Source organism: Anas platyrhynchos, chromosome 5, assembly GCF_047663525.1.
Source record: "Anas platyrhynchos isolate ZD024472 breed Pekin duck chromosome 5, IASCAAS_PekinDuck_T2T, whole genome shotgun sequence".
NCBI lineage: Eukaryota > Metazoa > Chordata > Aves > Anseriformes > Anatidae > Anas > Anas platyrhynchos.
Window position 1 is genome coordinate 58,400,778 of NC_092591.1, and position 17,097 is coordinate 58,417,874.

Here is a 17,097-nt window from a genome sequence, read left to right on the forward strand (position 1 = left end):
TTTCCTCTTTTTATTTTTTATATATATTTTTTAATCTTTCACATTCCACTCTTCCTCTGACAAAATGAGCTTTGGTTTGAGGATATTCCCACAAAAAAATACACACCGTAGTTGAATACAACCATCTCTGATGATTTCACCTTGTAAGATACTGTCAGGGGTTAAAATGGTATAGCAAAATATCACAGTTCTCAGCATGACTTTGTGTCTGATGCTGGCACAAAACGGTCATGAAACAAGGAGCTTGCTCAGGGGAGCAACACCAGAGCTCCTCACCTGAGCAAGCACTGGCAGCGTTCAAGCCCTGCCTTTGCAGTAGGTACAGGGTTTTTGAAGGCTTTTCTTTAAAGAGCTTAGTAAAATTGAAAAATTACGCAGCCCATTGCTTAGCTGTTTCTCACAGGCTCAGATAGCATATCATTTTTGTACCAGAGTTCACCACTACGCAGGCTCTTCCCCTGAAGAGGCTGGGCAATCTTCAGCGCCGTGCAGCACTCAGAAGTGGCGCTCAGACTGTAAATATTATATGCTGCTGCAAGAACATTTGAATGGTAATACTCAAGCAATTACTTTCCTTTCAAGATCATTAAACACAAATCTGACTTGTATTTTAATAGGACTGCCAATGTATTTAATGGGGGGCAGTAAAGGGTAGTTTTTTTCTAATGGATGAATGTTTATATTATTATCCACTCTGAGAGACCACATTAGGAGGAGACTGGATAACACTCATGTGTTTTGCCTCAGTCCTTTTCACCCACTATTCAATTTTTTTTTCCTCAGTTCTGCATCTTACAGTCTTATGGCAAAACAGCATCTACAATAAACCCACCACCACACTCTGAGGATTCGACAAAAAAGACCGCATACACTCATGCTGCAAAGAATTTGCAATCTGCATTTCCCTTATGGCCGTTAAGATTTTAGAGCAACCCAGCGTTTGGCAAGCTGACAGGTTCAGACAGGGACAATGCTATTCAGCTGCTGGACGTGTGCTGCATGGTCCAGAGCAATGCCAGCCTCCCCGTGCCACCCCGCAAGCACCTCCCCGGCATGCTTGGAGCAGCGCCCAGCAGGGCCCATGGTTGTTTCCACCTCCACGTCCATTCCCACCCACGCTCAGGCTCCTGAGAAGACTGGGCATTGGCATGAGGTGCACAGAGGGCAGTTGGGCTGTGTTGGTTTTCCTTCCCACTTGCACATGTGCCATAAACGTGCTTTCCTTTGATGCTAACTTCAGGGAAGGTTTAGCACGTACTTCAGAGCCAATGCAGCTCCATCCATGCACTGGGTGATGGCATTCCCTGTGCTCAGCATCCAGGGCTGAGGAATGCCTTTCTGTAAGGTCAGTGCTTCCTCACCAGTCTGTAATTCATCCATGGAGGTTTGCTGTTTGAAGCTGCACGCCCTGAAACAGGCGAGAATGTGCAAGGGAACCACCTGTATCTTCACTGCCATGCTCTGGGTGCAAACCTTGATGTCTCCTGGTAGGTAGGTGTGGGCAGTAGTTATTGAATCAGGAAGAATTTGGTAGAAGTATGTAAGTCTGCATTGTAAACACTACAATAAAAATACATCAGGAAGGTGGCTCTAAATCCAGAACTCATAGAAAGAAGTCCAGGAGTTAAAGGAGAAAGCAAGGGAGAAGGCTTTACTTGCTTTGCATTCTAGTGAACAGCAGCAAAGGCCAACCAGGAACTGCTACAGGACTTGTTACGTGGCAATAAACGGAGCAATAAGGGTAGGAGCTTCAAATCTTACCCTTCGAGGTACAACACAACACAGTGGAGGCAGCAAAGGCACCACACAATCACAGGGGCAGACAGATACGTGCAGAGCACCATATGTAACAGGGTACGAACACAGAACATGCTCAGAGATGAGTGCTCTCCCAGACGTGTATGGCTCGCCCACCTCCTATGAAAGGCACTCCAAACGTCATAGCTGCTGCGGCTGGGACAATTATTATAGAAAACTGTTGACATTTTCTGGGTTAAGGATGGTTATCTAGAATTCATGGATAATTTAGTCCTTTTGGCTCGCAGAAATAGTTTGATATGCTCTTTAAATAAGCATAGAGAGAGACTGATGTGTGATGTTTGTGGGTTCAGATGTTCTGAAAAGTGACATTCCTGTATGGCAGAGAATAAGGCTTAAAAGGGGGTATTATTTATAAAAGCACCAGCATGCACAGGCACTGTTTATTTACCATTTAAATGCCTCATTTCTGTTCTGGCTGTCTGTGCTATAATTTGCACAGGCACTTAAACTTGAGTATAAATAAATGCAAAGAAGTAGTGTTTATGCAGGGCTAAGATGAGGAAATCAAGCACTAAGAGATGGAGGCCACTCCTGCGCCATCGGCTCAGCCATCTTACCCACCTTCGACTTCTGCTGAGGTCTCCTTCAGGAACAAGTACGAAGCCATCCACGCTGGCACCTGAAGAGCTTGGTCAGGATATCAGCCCTGAAGATGTGGCTGAGATTCAGCATCTGGGCAGGCAGCCCCGGGCAGCATCTCATCCCTCTCCCATACATGCGGGACAGATTTACAATAGCAGAGGACAGGAAGATGCCTCTAACTTCCTGCATCTATTAAAAGGGTGGAGAAGTTGCATCTTTCTCATTATGTCACGGCAAACCTCTGCCTTGAGATCGCGCGAACAGGAAGAGAGATAGGTGTAAGGACAGGTTATGCTATTTACTTGCCACGTCTGCTTGGTTGCAGCCGACAGGGAAGGAGCCCTCACTGAGTTGTCCTCTTCCATCACTCTGGCCGTGACGACTTTTATGGCAACCTCCTGCCTTTGGGAAATGCAAACCCACTGGCAGTACGCTGCAGGCATGGTGGCAGTGACCTGCCTGCTGGGCAGCAGGAGCCACTTGCGCTGATCAGGGAGCACACGGCCTCCCCAGTGATTCCCCACGGAGCATCACCAGACTGAACGAGCACCCACGGGGCACGAGGAGCAAGCAGGGGAGCAGGGTGTGCACCAACATCTGGCAGGGCAGTTTCAGAGATGCTTCTGTGCTCGGGATAAGCCATGATTTGCAAGTCCCATCTTCTTTTGTTTCTGTTTTGATTGCATCCCAGGGCAAAGCCTGCAACCAGGAAGCTGTTCAACGCCAACTACGTTGCAGATACGCATTGCTCTCATGGCTCGGGTCCTGCCCACACAACAGCAACCTGAAAGCTGAGCCTGTCAGCCCTTGGCCAGTTCCAGCTGTCACATTTGCCAGGTATCAGAGAAGGAAAGACAAGTTGTCCTTAATGATCAACAGGAAATATCAGGTTATTATTCCTCTCATGCTCCCCTAACAACTCTCGAGCTTTGCCCACAGCAGCGCATTTGTTCTCAGTCATATTTTGATTTACTAACGGGTAGCTTTAGGAACAGCCCCCATCATTACTGACAGCCATGGTAAGTAGCCTATTGACTTCAGGAGGAGGGGAATTTCACCCCTTCTACGCGCATGTGTGCATGTGAGTGTCTTTTGAAAAGCACCAGGCATACATTAATGCTAATAAGTAAGACCGCTGTTCCTTTGCGTGTGTCTGATAGGCAGCAGGCAGAGTGTGAACCGCTCTATGTATCAATTAAGTGAAAAATAAATAATAGGGATAAAGTAATATCTTTAACAGTGTATTCACTGGCACATACATATTTATTAGATAGCATATATAATTCTGCTCATATCATTGTTTATGTTCATCATGAAGCCTCAGAGTCATTTATGGTATCATGGTTTAAATTATGAAAGTCAGATGCAGTAGCGTGGCCATATTCCTCAAAGCAGGCTTGTTGAGAAAGCTTTGCCTTTTATTTTTGATTTCACTTAAATATTTGATGCATTATTGGTGCACGTCTTGCATAGAGCTCTAGGCTTTTTTCCAACCTCACGGAATAAAATCAATTTCTAGACTGTTTTTAGACTGCCAGTTTTAATGCAACTTCATCCTAGTCGTCCGATCTTTAAATACAAGCCAAATGGAGGCAGAGGGAGCAGGGTTCGTTTAATGAAGGTGTAATGTGTGGGTGAGGTGAATCAGGAAACAGAGCAAAAGCATGTGCAATTTGCTGGATATATCAGTAGCAAGGGAACTGTCTCCTAAACATGGTTAAATATGTAAACTCTGCCTAGGGAAAATATTTATTTATCTAGATTGATGGCAATCACAGTGAAAAGCATTCAAGATAAGTGGCTCTTTAGCCAACTTTAATTTGTTGATGGATGGATTGATGGGAGGATGGTCAAAGGAATGACAACATAACTCTCTGTAATGGAGATATCCTGTCTGCTGGAGTTTGCAGTACCATTTTGTCTAATTATTACTGATCCATCAATGAGAAAACTTTGCTCCCAGTGAGACAAGTTGTCATTCCTTTTCTTTAAATGAAAATATGAGGAGGTAAAATCAAGAATAATTAGAGCAAAGGATGATGACATCTTCTGCAGTCAGAAATACAAAAAAAAAAAAACAAAACACAACACTCCCTATTGCTTAAAGACACTTTACTATATTAATTGAAATAGTTGTGCATTCTATTACGTGGTTTGTATGGAGCAGATGGCCCATTTCACAAATTAAGCCTCGTCTTTTTACATTGCTTCAACAAAATAATGGTGAATGAACACTGCTATTGCAAACCCAAGTTCAAACCTTGTAGCATCAGCATGTGCTACACTTTTCTTGTGCAAGTTAGTGGGAAAGCAAGGAAATCAATCAGAGGTAACTGCTTGTAAAACATCCCGAGGAACCACAGAAATATTCTCCTGGAATTAACGCATGTATTGCAAAAGCAAAACCTGCCAATCAGCAGTACAAACTGATGTCTCAATTTTCTGATCTGCCTGAAGTACGCCTGCTCTGGCCCTAGCAATAAAAGAGCAAATACCAGTAGCTGCTGCCCTAGCCAGACGGGCAGCTGTCCCCAGCATCAGAAGAGCAGCCCCAAGTTTGCCCCAAGTTGACACAGCTAACACTTGTTTTCAAGGGGTGAAGAGCCCGCGATGTCTGTAAAATCGGTTTCCTTTTAGGTTGGATCACCAAAATTTGAGGTATTCTAAATCAGTGTTGTTGTTGGAAATTGCATCTGCAATGGAGATGCAATTTTTATGGGAGTGACTGCATGAGAAACGGGTGCTGGTGTCAGCTCACACCTCAGTGGACACCATCACCACAACAGGAGCCTCCGCACAGATACCTGCCACCAGCAGCAAGTCGGCACCACCCTGAGACCTACTGCTGCTTGCAAACTCCACCGTGCTGACACTGCTGGAGGGGGCTGGCAAACATCAGGGAATAACCAGGAGCCCTCAGGCAGCTCTCCTCAGGAGCACAGCACTGCAGAGGAACTGTGGGCACGACCCTATCCAGAGCACTTGGGCACGGTTTGGATCGGCCCCAGCTACATGACAAGCACATATGCTGCTGCTGGAAATTTTATGTGGAAAAAAACTAGCTTAGATCGTAGTTTATAGTTCTTTTCAGCAGGACTGCATGAAGCTAATGACACAGAAAGCCATTTGGGTTAAACTGTGAAACTGAAAGATGCAGCACCTGCTTTTATGCTTCACGTGTTACTAAAAATACTTCTTCCTTTCTAAAATGCAACCTGAATGACAATACAAAAGAAAACTCTACAGTGACATTGGTGACATTATTAAGGTGAGGTTCATCAGTGTCCCTGCTCAAGGAAAAATGAAAACATTATATGAGAAACAGAAAACATCATTATGCCATTTCTTAAAACCTTGGTGCATCCATATCTGAGGTAATTCATTGCACTCCTGGTCTCTCCATGTAAAAAAGGGGGTAGTGATAGGTTTTTGACAAGAGAGATGAGGATGATCTGAAGTATGGAAGTGCTTCCATATGAGGAGAAGCTAAACAGCATCTATTTATTCTGAAAAAGAGACTCCTGAGGGGAGAACCATGGCAAAGAGGTGTGGAGGAGGCAAATCGAGACACGAAGTACTTCAACAGACAGATGAGAGGGGGTTTGAAACAAAGAGAAGTGCCCAATGCAACCGAAATCCAGCATTTCAGGGGAAGGTGTGGAAGCCAGACGTAGGCAATGGTTGGAGCAGCGGGTTACACTGACTGCCTCGGGGCTGGGCCACCCAGCCCAGCTGCAGGCACTGCTCCCACCTGAGCCTGGGGCTGGCCACGTCACCTCGGGCAGTGGGTACGCAGACACCCACCCCACAGGGCATGGGGACACCCTGGGGTGCCTTCAGGGTGTGCCGCCGGGATGTCCTTTTTGTCGTGGGTGAAGCTCACGCCATTCAAATATCACATTCATTCCTTAGCAGCTCCCCTCTCTGCTCCTCGAATCAAACAAAAAGCCCTGACTCAAGCAAAAATTTTACCAGTGAAAAGGGAGCATTGCCAGAGACTATGAACCCCTGTAGAGATTTTACTTTTGCTATTGATTTTATGCGTGAGATGCTTAGCGACTCTGATAATATCTGACAGTATAAGAAGCCAGAGAGAGAACAGAAAGGTTAACACAGTAACAATGTCACCACGAGAACTGGCAAAATTTTGGGAAATTGAGGCTTTAAATTCGACTGAAATACCTCATTGTTTATCAAGCTGAGAAATGTTTTGACAAACAAAATCCTCCTCCTGTTGAGGAGTTTTAATTTTTTCTCATTACTTCTGAGAGAAGGATACGCAATATAAAATGGGATATAATAGAGAGCTATAAATGCTTCGGAAAGGGAAAAATGGAAATGGCAGAAATCTAAGTGGTGAAGTGAGGCATGCACAGTGAAGGTACTTATATTTCTTATCATGCTAACAGCTCGCTATGCAACTTACTGCACATTGGTATCATGGCACCTTCTAGAATGTTAAAAAAAAAAATTATTCAAAAATAGTTTTTCAGTAACGATGTCTCTGAATAACAGCACTGCTCCTCTGGGTCAACACAAACCAGAAGGCATGGGCACAGGGGAAGACATAACCTCATCTTCTCTGAGGCCTCAGAAGATGTGTGGCCAGCCCTGCCGTTTCCCACAGAGCTGCTCTACCAAGCAAGGCTGCTCTCTGAACACATCCACCCACCCCCCCAAAAAAAAAAAAAAAAAAATGGAGCCAAATGTTGTCTAGAAGAATGTTCCTTTCAAGGGTAAATTGCTTTTAAAAATAAACAGAAGTTCAGCTGAAAGTCTGCTGATGTTTCGGTGGTCCCTCAGTTTGGTGGCCATCCTGGGGGTAACAGTTCGGATGTTTCTGGATGGAGGAAGGACTTGAATTCATGTTAGTCACTTCCTGGGTAAGTGCTCTTGTATCAAGAGTCTTCAATATGAAGCTTAATAAGCTGATGTATTTTAAAAGTGCAGACCTGGACAGCTAAGCTCTCAAGTCTGAGCAGGATCCCAGCCCGTGTGGTTCAGCTGCTTACTGCCAGGACCTCAACAGGGGCAATGAAGGTTTTAGGATTTGCCCTTCTGGGCAGTCTGTTCCACCCCATGCACAGTCCAGAGAGCATGGATCTCACACTGGGCTTTACACTCATGCACACCTGGCCCTGCAAAACAAGGAGGTAATGAGTCTGGCCTGTACCAGACTGCCTCTGCACCAAAGCTTTCCCCAGATATGCCTGGTTTGGGGCATTTGAACTATATGTTGGAAATACTTATTCATAAAAATATAGTGCTTACTATACAATTACTTGAGGATTGTGTGTCAAGAGACTAAAATGTCTTTCACTTCAGTTCACTTACTCCAGCAAGTCTCCCCCCTGTAACTGTAACCCACTCTGCTATGAGGGAACGTACTATAGCTACTGCAGAGCTGAGAACCAAAAAATACACATCCGAAGCGACAGCATGAAAAAAGTGAATGGGGGTGAAATATAATTAGCTGAGGCACGGACAAGTAGGTAAGTCTCCACAGTCATAATTTATGTGGGATATTGTTATAGTTATTACCATGCAATTTAACAAGAATACACCAGAGCAATTTTCATATCTTAAAACATGCAGATGCACTCACATATATGAGAAAAGTCTCAGAACTCAAATCATCCAAAATAATCAAGAAAGTTATTATCATAAACAGCACAATTAACACAGGGATCACAAGGGATGAGTCTCCATTTCTGACAATCTTAAGAGAAAATGAAAGCATTATTAAAACTTTAGTGTGGAAATGGTAGCTACATTCACATCTCTGTGCACTCTTCATTCTCTCTAAGTCCCTCCTCTACTGCTTCTTTGCCAGTTCCAGATGAAAAAAAATGAATAGATTTGGGATCTCCTAGACCATCAGAGGATGTACCTGGTACTGAAAAATACCCAGACTGACCTTGCCATTTTAAATTTATGGTTTTTTTTTTTTGTTGTTGCTTTTTTTTTGAAGTAGATAGGAAACGTCTTTGATTACTATAGTTGATGAGGAGAAAGTATGGCCACTGGGCTCAAGCTTCTGGAGATTTAAATCTATAAAAAGAAAAACGCTGCTTTATGAAGGTCTGTTCTGCCATCCATAATTTACAGGCTTCTTTCTAATGTTGCTGTCAATACGGTATTGCTCTCATCAGCTGTATAAATTCTTTCTACCAGTAACACGGAACACAGTGCTACCATTTCAACAAAAGGAGCCGTTCATCATTTCAATTCTCACTTAAATTGCTGAAGATTATCCACTGCCCATTAGATTTCAACAATATCCAAATGTAAGCTGTTCTAATCATATGCTAAAATATAAGAGCTACCAAGTCTCAGAACCGGCTGAAAAAAATAATCTGTCACTCTTACGCTGATCAAGTTTCTACATCAGAAGTTTCTTTCTTTCTTTCTTTCTTTCTTTCTTTCTTTTTCTTTCTTTCTTTCTTTCTTTCTTTCTTTCTTTCTTTCTTTCTTTCTTTCTTTCTTTCTTTCTTTCTTTCTTTCTTTCTTTCTTTCTTTCTCTCTTTCTCTCTTTCTCTCTTTCTCTCTTTCTCTCTTTCTCTTTCTCTCTTTCTCTCTTTCTCTCTCTCTTCCTTCCTTCCTTTCCTTTCCTTTCCTTCTTTTGTGTTTTTCTTTTTTCCCCCATCTTTATGTACTTACGTTTGCCCAGTGTGCATTCAATTTTAGTACATAACAGGACGCTCATAGTTGCCCACCTAAGGTGAATAGTTTGTGTAAACACGTGTTTCAATATAGCATACACAGTTTAGAAAGGATTGTCTTTTCTTGAGGCATGAGGATAAGCTAGAAGAACTCCTGAGGTTTTAGTGTTGTCTTTAAAAATCTGTTTCTCATGTTTAAAAATGTTGTCCCAGATTTAGAAAGGGAGCATTTAAGATAGAGGCAAAAAGTACTGCAGCTGTCAGTGCCATTTCTGGCATTTCTTGATCACAAAAATCATTCTCTGTTTCTTGGTCATGTACTCAAATAACAGCAAAATGAACCTCCAGATAATGCGCATTAGTGATTTTGTAATTTTCATTTTGAGCCTAGAGGTGAGTTTGGAGCCTCCCTGAGTTAGCCCAGCAAGCCTCATTATACCATTATCTGCCTTCCCAGCAAATGTCTCTGCACTTAAAACAAGAGCCCAATAAAACCCAATAAAACTCCTCTAAATTAAGGTTTATGCATGTTTGTTTAGATCCATATTTTATATGCATTGGATAAAGAAAGCCCATTATACTATTCCAGAGTTTTTTCTTTTGTTTTGTTTTCTTTTTTTCTTTTTTTCTTTTTTTTTTTTTCTTTTTATCTAATACTGTGCCAGTCCATGTCTGTAAAAATCTTCTTCACCCTGTTTGCTGAATCATGCCTGGAATCCATATTAGAAGTCAAGTGTAAAAAAAAAAAAAAAAAATAGGAGGGAAAGCTGTGCTACAGGCAGCTGTTGTTGCCAATGCCCTTTCTTTCTCAGAAATAAAAGTCACACAAAAACTTAAAATTTTGCTAGTCCTCTACTCCTTACTGTCAACATTACCTTCCTTCAGATGTGTAAAAGGGCAAATCTTTTCCTAGCAACAGCATTAACCTATTCACAAGGTTTTGAAAATAGGCTTTCTGTCTTTCCCATAGCTGACAACACATTGTGCTGTTCCTACATGCCTGTGGTTTAGTGTGTTGTGCTCTCTCTTTAGCATTAGGACCAATTTCACAATAGTTCCAAAAAGAGCAGAGAAGCAGTAAGGCTTGACACTTGCTGTAGCATTTGTCCTGCTCTAATCAAAGCACCAAATAACAGAGCAAGGGAAGAGCTATTGATAGCACTTTGGAGGCAAATGCTACAAATACATGGCTACAACAGGAAGTTTTATAAGCCCCTATTAATTTGAATATGTGGGAATATTCTGATACAATTGCAAGTCAGTAATTAGATTGCTCAATGACAAGGCACTTACTCTTGTCTCAGTAAGAATCATGGTTACACTCCTTAATTCTTCACAAAGCTCCTTGAATGTGAAGCAAAACAGGTGAGCACAATCACGTATGGAAGATCTACAATTTGTTTTATATACAAAAAATAAATACAAAGCTAAACGTGTTTTGTATCAGCACCTAAAATGTTTCATCCATGTATTGTTCTAACTGCTGGACCAAATCTAGTTCTATTCCTTTTTCACAGACCACCAACTCAATAACCTTATTTGCCTTCGTCACTGTGAAGCACCAACAAATTTGTCTGCACCTCCCACCATACTCCCAGCTAGGGAGCTGAGGCCAGTGTCTAGTGGCACCATTTCCCTCCCTTATTAGCAATGCGCAAGGCATATTTTCAGTTAATTGGGTTTCAGGAGCCACGAGCTCCTGTCTCTGGCTGAACAGCACTAACTTCATCACACTTGCTGATGAAGAACTATTGCCATATACTGCCTGCTGAAGGCCTAACCAGGCACTCGCCAGTGCTGGGAAGCATCAAATCTGATGTTAAACAAGAATTTGGACTTTTGCAAATTGCTGTAATTTCCAAACTGCAGTTGGCTGATCACTTGACATCCTTGAATCCCAATAAATAGTCCTCATGTGAGATGGGAAAATGCTAAGCAGAAACCTATACGAACCTGTCAGTTTTATATGAAATTACCCTTGATTGAAACCCCTTGTGTCTCTGCCTGCCTTTGGGAAAGGATCTACCCCCCAAAACAAACACCACACCAACCACAGACAGGCTGAGGCTCAGCTCCAGATACAAACTTTGTGATGGGTTCCTCACTACACAGACAACACATGGCTTCCTGGTATGCTACACCAGGAAAAAAAAAAGAAATTAAGAAGAAAAAAAAGCCAAAGAGTGAGTTCTTTTCTGTACCTAAGCAAAAATGTTGTATTCAAATGACAGGCAATTTCAAAAGGGAGTGGGCCTTCTTTAAAATGTGCATCTGGACCCACCAGTAATCTGGGTGTTTTATAATAACGCTACTAATAGTTAGTGAGCTACTAACATGTCTGGAATCCATTGACATTTCTCATTCAAGACACAGGTGAAACCTAAGGATATATATTTGGTGACGTATCAATACTGAAATGAAATGAAAAAAAGAAACCCTGTGTGATTTTTGCAATATTGTTTGTCAGTTAAGAGTTAGGTGTCCTATTGAAACTGTTCACAACAATTCTTCTTTCAGAAGTTATCAAAGGAAGTCTCCAGACAGCTTGAATTTTGTTTTGTGTTGTTTTGTTTTTCCAAAAGAGAGAAAAGTTTCTGCTCATCCTATGGATCTCCTTGCCAGCAGATGTTGTGGGTTTAGAAAGTTTACATATATTTAAGAGCAGAATGAACAAGAACTTGAAAGAGCCCTATTGAGAGCACTTAGACAAATTGCATTAGACTCGAGGGAGCACTTGAATCAAAACCAGTCTCCAGGAGGAAAGTAATGTCAAGTAGAAGCATCATATATGCATACCCTGCTCCTACTCTACCCCAGGCACTTGTTATGGCCACTGCTGGAGACAGGATGCTGAGATAAGCCTTGCTCTGAACCTTTATGGCTGCTCCTGTGTTCCAGCGAAGTCTTATTAAAAGTGGTGTTGGCATGAAAGCCATGCTGGGTGGGAAGCATGTGCTTAGCAGTTCATTTCTTAAAGACTTTTTACTGCTTTTCCCTGCTTCATTTACCTCTCAAATCTTTATGTACAAAGCAATACATTTCTAGTGATATATAAATGGTTATTCTGCTAGATTTTAGATGGATTACAGCTCAGATGCTTCAGACAACATTGAGGTGAGAGGGCTTCCCTTATACTTCCATGATACACCTGAGAAAGCGGTGACACATCCAGAGCAATTTCTCTGCCTTGCAGTTCTTTCCACACACACATCATCAAACCTTATTTGTTTTATTACTTATTGTGTGTTGTCTTTACTTTTCACTACTGTGAAGTTATGTAAGGTGATTAATGCTCTCTGACTGTATAATGTCTTCCTTTGATTTGTGAAAAAATAATTAGAGAAGAAAGAAACCGCCCTTAGAAAAAAAAAACGTGAGACCAGATGGAAAGGTATGTCTTGGGCGTGGGAATGTTTACACAGTAGTTTTGGGGAAGCAAGCATTTGGTGGTTTTGCTCTCATCCTCTGCTTGTTCAGGGATGACCTCAGTGAACAGGGCCTCTTCTTAATTGTCAGAAAAACTTAGGAGAAGTGCACTGCACTTCTTGGCCAGCAGATTCACCTGAGTTAAACTTCTCCAAAACTTCTGACCAGCCAGGGAACTTCTTCCCCATAGCTGTAGCATTTATCAGAGGGTTTGGTTCAGTTTCAGAGGACAAATCATCGGACTGACATCTCCACACCCAGGTGGGAGTGAAACACAGACCAACCTCTGCCAAAATAATAACAATAATAAACAGAGATATGTTGACTAATACTTGCACACAACCACTTCCTCCACCAAAGAAAGAGGAAGCGGAGAGTTTCAGAAAACAAAAACAACAAAACACAACCTATTGGCACTTACGACTGCCACCTTGCAGTGGGGGCTTCATACTTCAGAAGTACAGATTTAGGACTATACACCCTAGGACAGACCCAAGAATCACTTTGCCCTTTTCCAAGAGATTTGGGATAGCAGCAGCAAGCATGAGGGGCTGTGAGGTGGTGCAGCACTCACTGTTCGAAGAGCTGGACTAGGGCCTGAGCTTAAACATAAGGAATTACTTGACTCAGTGTGAATGTGTGAATCAGAAATAAGATTGACAGCTCAGAAATGTTCTAACTTTATTTGCTAGAAAAGTTTTCCTCCTAGAAACTAGAAAGTTTTTGAATTATTTCCAGTAAATGTCTGGGGGCACTAGAAATCTCAAAAAGAAATCTCACCCGTTCCTGCAGGTTTTCCTGCTAATTTTCAAGATCCAAGGCTCATGGCCTGATTAAGATCAGATCTCAGGCTTTTGGCTGGAGACATTTTAGGGCTGGAACCTGTTCTATACAGCTCTGAAAAAGCATCAAGCTGAGTTCTGACATGTCATAAAATATTTACCTCTAACCTGGGAACTTGTGTAGCAACTGAAACAGAATTAAAAGAAAAAGACCCAATTGTTATGGTGTGGTTATACATATAAATTTTCCTTCACTCTTGTGTTTCACTATCGAATCTCAATTTTATTACGTCATATTGGTTTCATTAATGACAAAGAAAAATAGTAAAACAAACAAAAAACAAAAGACCTAGGAGCTATACTTCAGGTCTAACTTCATTCTTCAGCAAAACCAGGGTGCTCAGGAGGTCAATTCCTTTCAGTCTTACAACACTCATTAGTTCACAATCCAAATGATCTATACTACCTCATTTAAATGCAAGTGATGAGAATTTTAAGTCTTGGGTAAGAAAAATCTCAAAATTGTCAACTATGAGATTTATCTGTCTACTTTCCTGAAGATTCTGTAGCTTTTCCTGACTTTAAAATCCATATACTTGTGACATCAAGAATAACATGAGATTTCAGAAGCTTTTCAGCATTTGCTGGTAGAGAGAACCAGTAGGGAGACAAATCTAGTACCAATTATCTGTAATTAATATATTAATATTTCAAATGGCTACTTAATTTAGTGGCTAGTTGTGGTAGAGACCACAGGGAGGTTTTTTGTTTGTTTGTTTTTGTTTTGTTTTTCACAAAGAAAACGTGCTCTCAGAATCTCATTTCATTTCACAAAAAGAAAGGGAGTAAGTACCCAGCACCAGGGATGAGTAAGCAGTGTCACATTAGGCACGCTTCACTGGCCTGCGAGGGATGGGAAGTTCACCCATACAGCAGCTCATCAGCCCAGACTTACCTCCACCTGGCTCAGTGTCTGCTCACTGTGGATTCCCACCGTGTTGTCTTCTACCCCCTCGGTGAGCATGGCCATGTCAGACAAGTGGATAGCAACTATTCCTACCTCTTCAAGGAAGATGTCTCTTGGTTCATCTTAGAAAGGTACTTCAGGTGTGCTTGTAATGTAAGCCATAACTCAAACTGGTAAATTCTATTCAGTTCCATCAGACACGCCAGTGAGTTTTTCCAGGTCTGTGATGGCTTAGGCAAATTTCCTAACTATATGTTTCTTCTTGATGGGGAGTTGTTGGCCAAGAGCTGATGAGCTGATGAGTGAGCAGTGCACTCTGTCTAGGATAAATGGATGTTTCTTCGTTGCCCAGGTAGGAATGCAGATGTTAGAGGGCTGTTAGGATAAGGCCTGGCGATGCAGACACAATTAGCGGACGTTGCACCTGCCAGACCCGCAGCAGTTATTAATATTGCTTAGGAAAAAAGGGTCGCGAACAGAGATGTCAGACTCTGAGACTCCTTAAAAAAATTATGCTGTCAGCAAAAGGCCAAGCAGACCCCTGAGATGGGAGAGCATGCCAGGAGGTTCCTTTTGCTGGGAATGCAGAGTTTTCCCCGTGGGGATTGGGGGCTGGCAGCTGCACACCTGCCTCCCTCTGCTTCCCAAGTGCCTCCCCAGATGGGAGTGCTTGCTGGAGACAGCCCACGCTGCTCTGAGCAGTTTCCTGAGCCCTGTGGCTGCTGTCATGGGAAGGAACAGTATGTGAAACATGGCATCGTTTCATCTCACTAAAAGGAAGCAGATAGCACAATGGATAAAATAATGTTCACACAGTCCCCATGTGTAGCTGGATGCTGGTGTTTAAAAGCATTGCTTGAATACAGCAGACCAGCAATAAGTACACAGAGAGGAGTTTTTAAATGCTTCCAAATAGCACCGCAAAAAAATCCCTGCATTGCCTCTCAGTTTTCACAGTATCCATCATCGTGATACAGAAGTAATTGATGTAGTGCCCTGCTCCGACGACCTTCTTGCTCTTGAAGCAATTCGGCTGTTCTGCACTCCGAATGTTCACTTGGGCACTGAAGGTCCAAGTAGCACTGTAAAGGAAAAGAGCTTTGGTGAAATTTCACAACGTAAGACAAGACAGAAGCCCTGGAACCACAGGATTTCCCAAACTTGATTTCTAATGAATGCTCTTGGGCAGCTGCAGCCTCTGCAGTGGGCACTGAGGGTGAGGGACCTGAGAGGGGGATCTGCCCCTCAGGCCTCCAGCGCTGCTGCACAGCCTGTTGCTCGGGGGTAGCCCCTGGGGTGTCTTCTCATGCCTGCTCCTCTCCGTGGCCAGCTGCCCTGTTTGGGGCTGTAGGCAGGACTGCTGGGGTTCCAGTGCCTCCTTCAAATAAGGTTCTTCAGGCTTTTCTTTCTTGTCCATGGAAAGAACAGGGAGCACTCACTTTAAAGCATGCTAAGAGCTGGTGATGAGGCTGTGACATTTTTTCAGTCACAAAGCAATTAAAGCACCCAAGAGAACACGGGTACTTGGGGTCCCCTTAGCAGCCCAAGGATAACATTCATTTGAAGTTAAGTTCTGAAAACAAGCCAACAGATAAATCATCCCAGGAGTGAGACCAATGCCTGGGTTTCCTCCAGGCCTCTAATGAGCACACCAGTGGTAAGTTTCACTCATGCATCTCTCTGACCCAGTAAGGTCTGAGTCACATTCGGGAAAGTGGAAAGTTGAAAGCGATTATAAACATCCCCTGATCTGTAATATGGGATGAGCTGGAATATTCACTACAATATGAAACTAGAAGTTTACTCTTTTCTCCTGCTTCCGCAGCCCATTCTCTCGTCTTGTTTCCTAGAAATATTTCTTTGGATTCTCAAATTGAGAATCACCACAGCCAGCCACACTGGGAGTTCACTCAGAGTGTTCACCGAAACACCTCAGCTGCCTAAACTTCAGCGAGCTTTTTGCAGCAGCATAAAGAACTCAGGATTTGCTGCATCAATGAGAGAGATGGGATGGAGCTGCTGTGCATTTTTAAAAAACTTATTGCTCTGCTGTAGGAAGGTGAGCAAAGAGAAAGCCTGGAAGCTGGTCCTGCAGTGAGAGTAAGCAAGCCATACATTGGCAGGGCATCTTAATACAGTTACAAAATTAAGCGAAGGGCAATGAAAGAGGGATATTCTGTCACCTAGCCACTTCTCCTTTTGTGAAGCCACACATAACACAAAGTTAATTAAAGCTTCTACTCTGAGAAAAAGGAATGTTCCATTTGGTAAATTTAGAAACAGCTGGTTAGTTTTATCCATTACTTTTGTGCTAACATCAGTTGAGCTCATTCAACTCTCTCTTTTTATGAAGCTGTCCTTCCTATGCTACCTGATAGCTACTAATTGCTGCAACTACATTTCTGAATTGCAAATTTTCTGCACTGATAAAAACTTTGATTGCCTGTCAGCTACACATAAGGAAAAGATCACCAGTGCTAAATGAGGTGTTCCACGCTTGGATAATAATGCCTAATGAATTATTCAAAAAAGAATGCTTGAATGAAGCAAACAATTTGAAGGGTTACTAGCAGCCGTAACAGTTCAACAGCCAAAAGAACAAAAGTATCATCCTGAAAATTACACTAATGATTAAAAAATGCGTATTAATTCTACATTTGGAGAAAAAAGAAATGCCAATCTGATTTTAAAGGTTAATCATTATTTCTTCACTAATGTTTTAATCTTTGGGAAAAACACCCTTTACCAATATTTTGGGACATATAATATTATGACATACCATATTTATACAATTTTCCAGGCATTAACCCTCTCTGCAAATTTCAAATTTCATTGTAACAGCATCAAAAGCCCTGTT

General features: G+C 42.3%; 1 long non-coding RNA gene across 3 annotated transcripts in view; it reads right to left on the reverse strand.

Annotated features, from left to right (window-relative positions):
* Positions 1-15: 15 nt before the first annotated feature.
* LOC106017858 (uncharacterized) overlaps positions 16-17,097 on the reverse strand; it is a 194,268-nt gene continuing 177,186 nt past the window's right edge. For all 3 annotated transcript variants that reach the window (XR_011809823.1, XR_011809824.1, XR_011809825.1), the window contains one exon: positions 16-15,322. This is a non-coding gene — a long non-coding RNA (uncharacterized lncRNA). The remainder of the gene's footprint in view (positions 15,323-17,097) is intronic.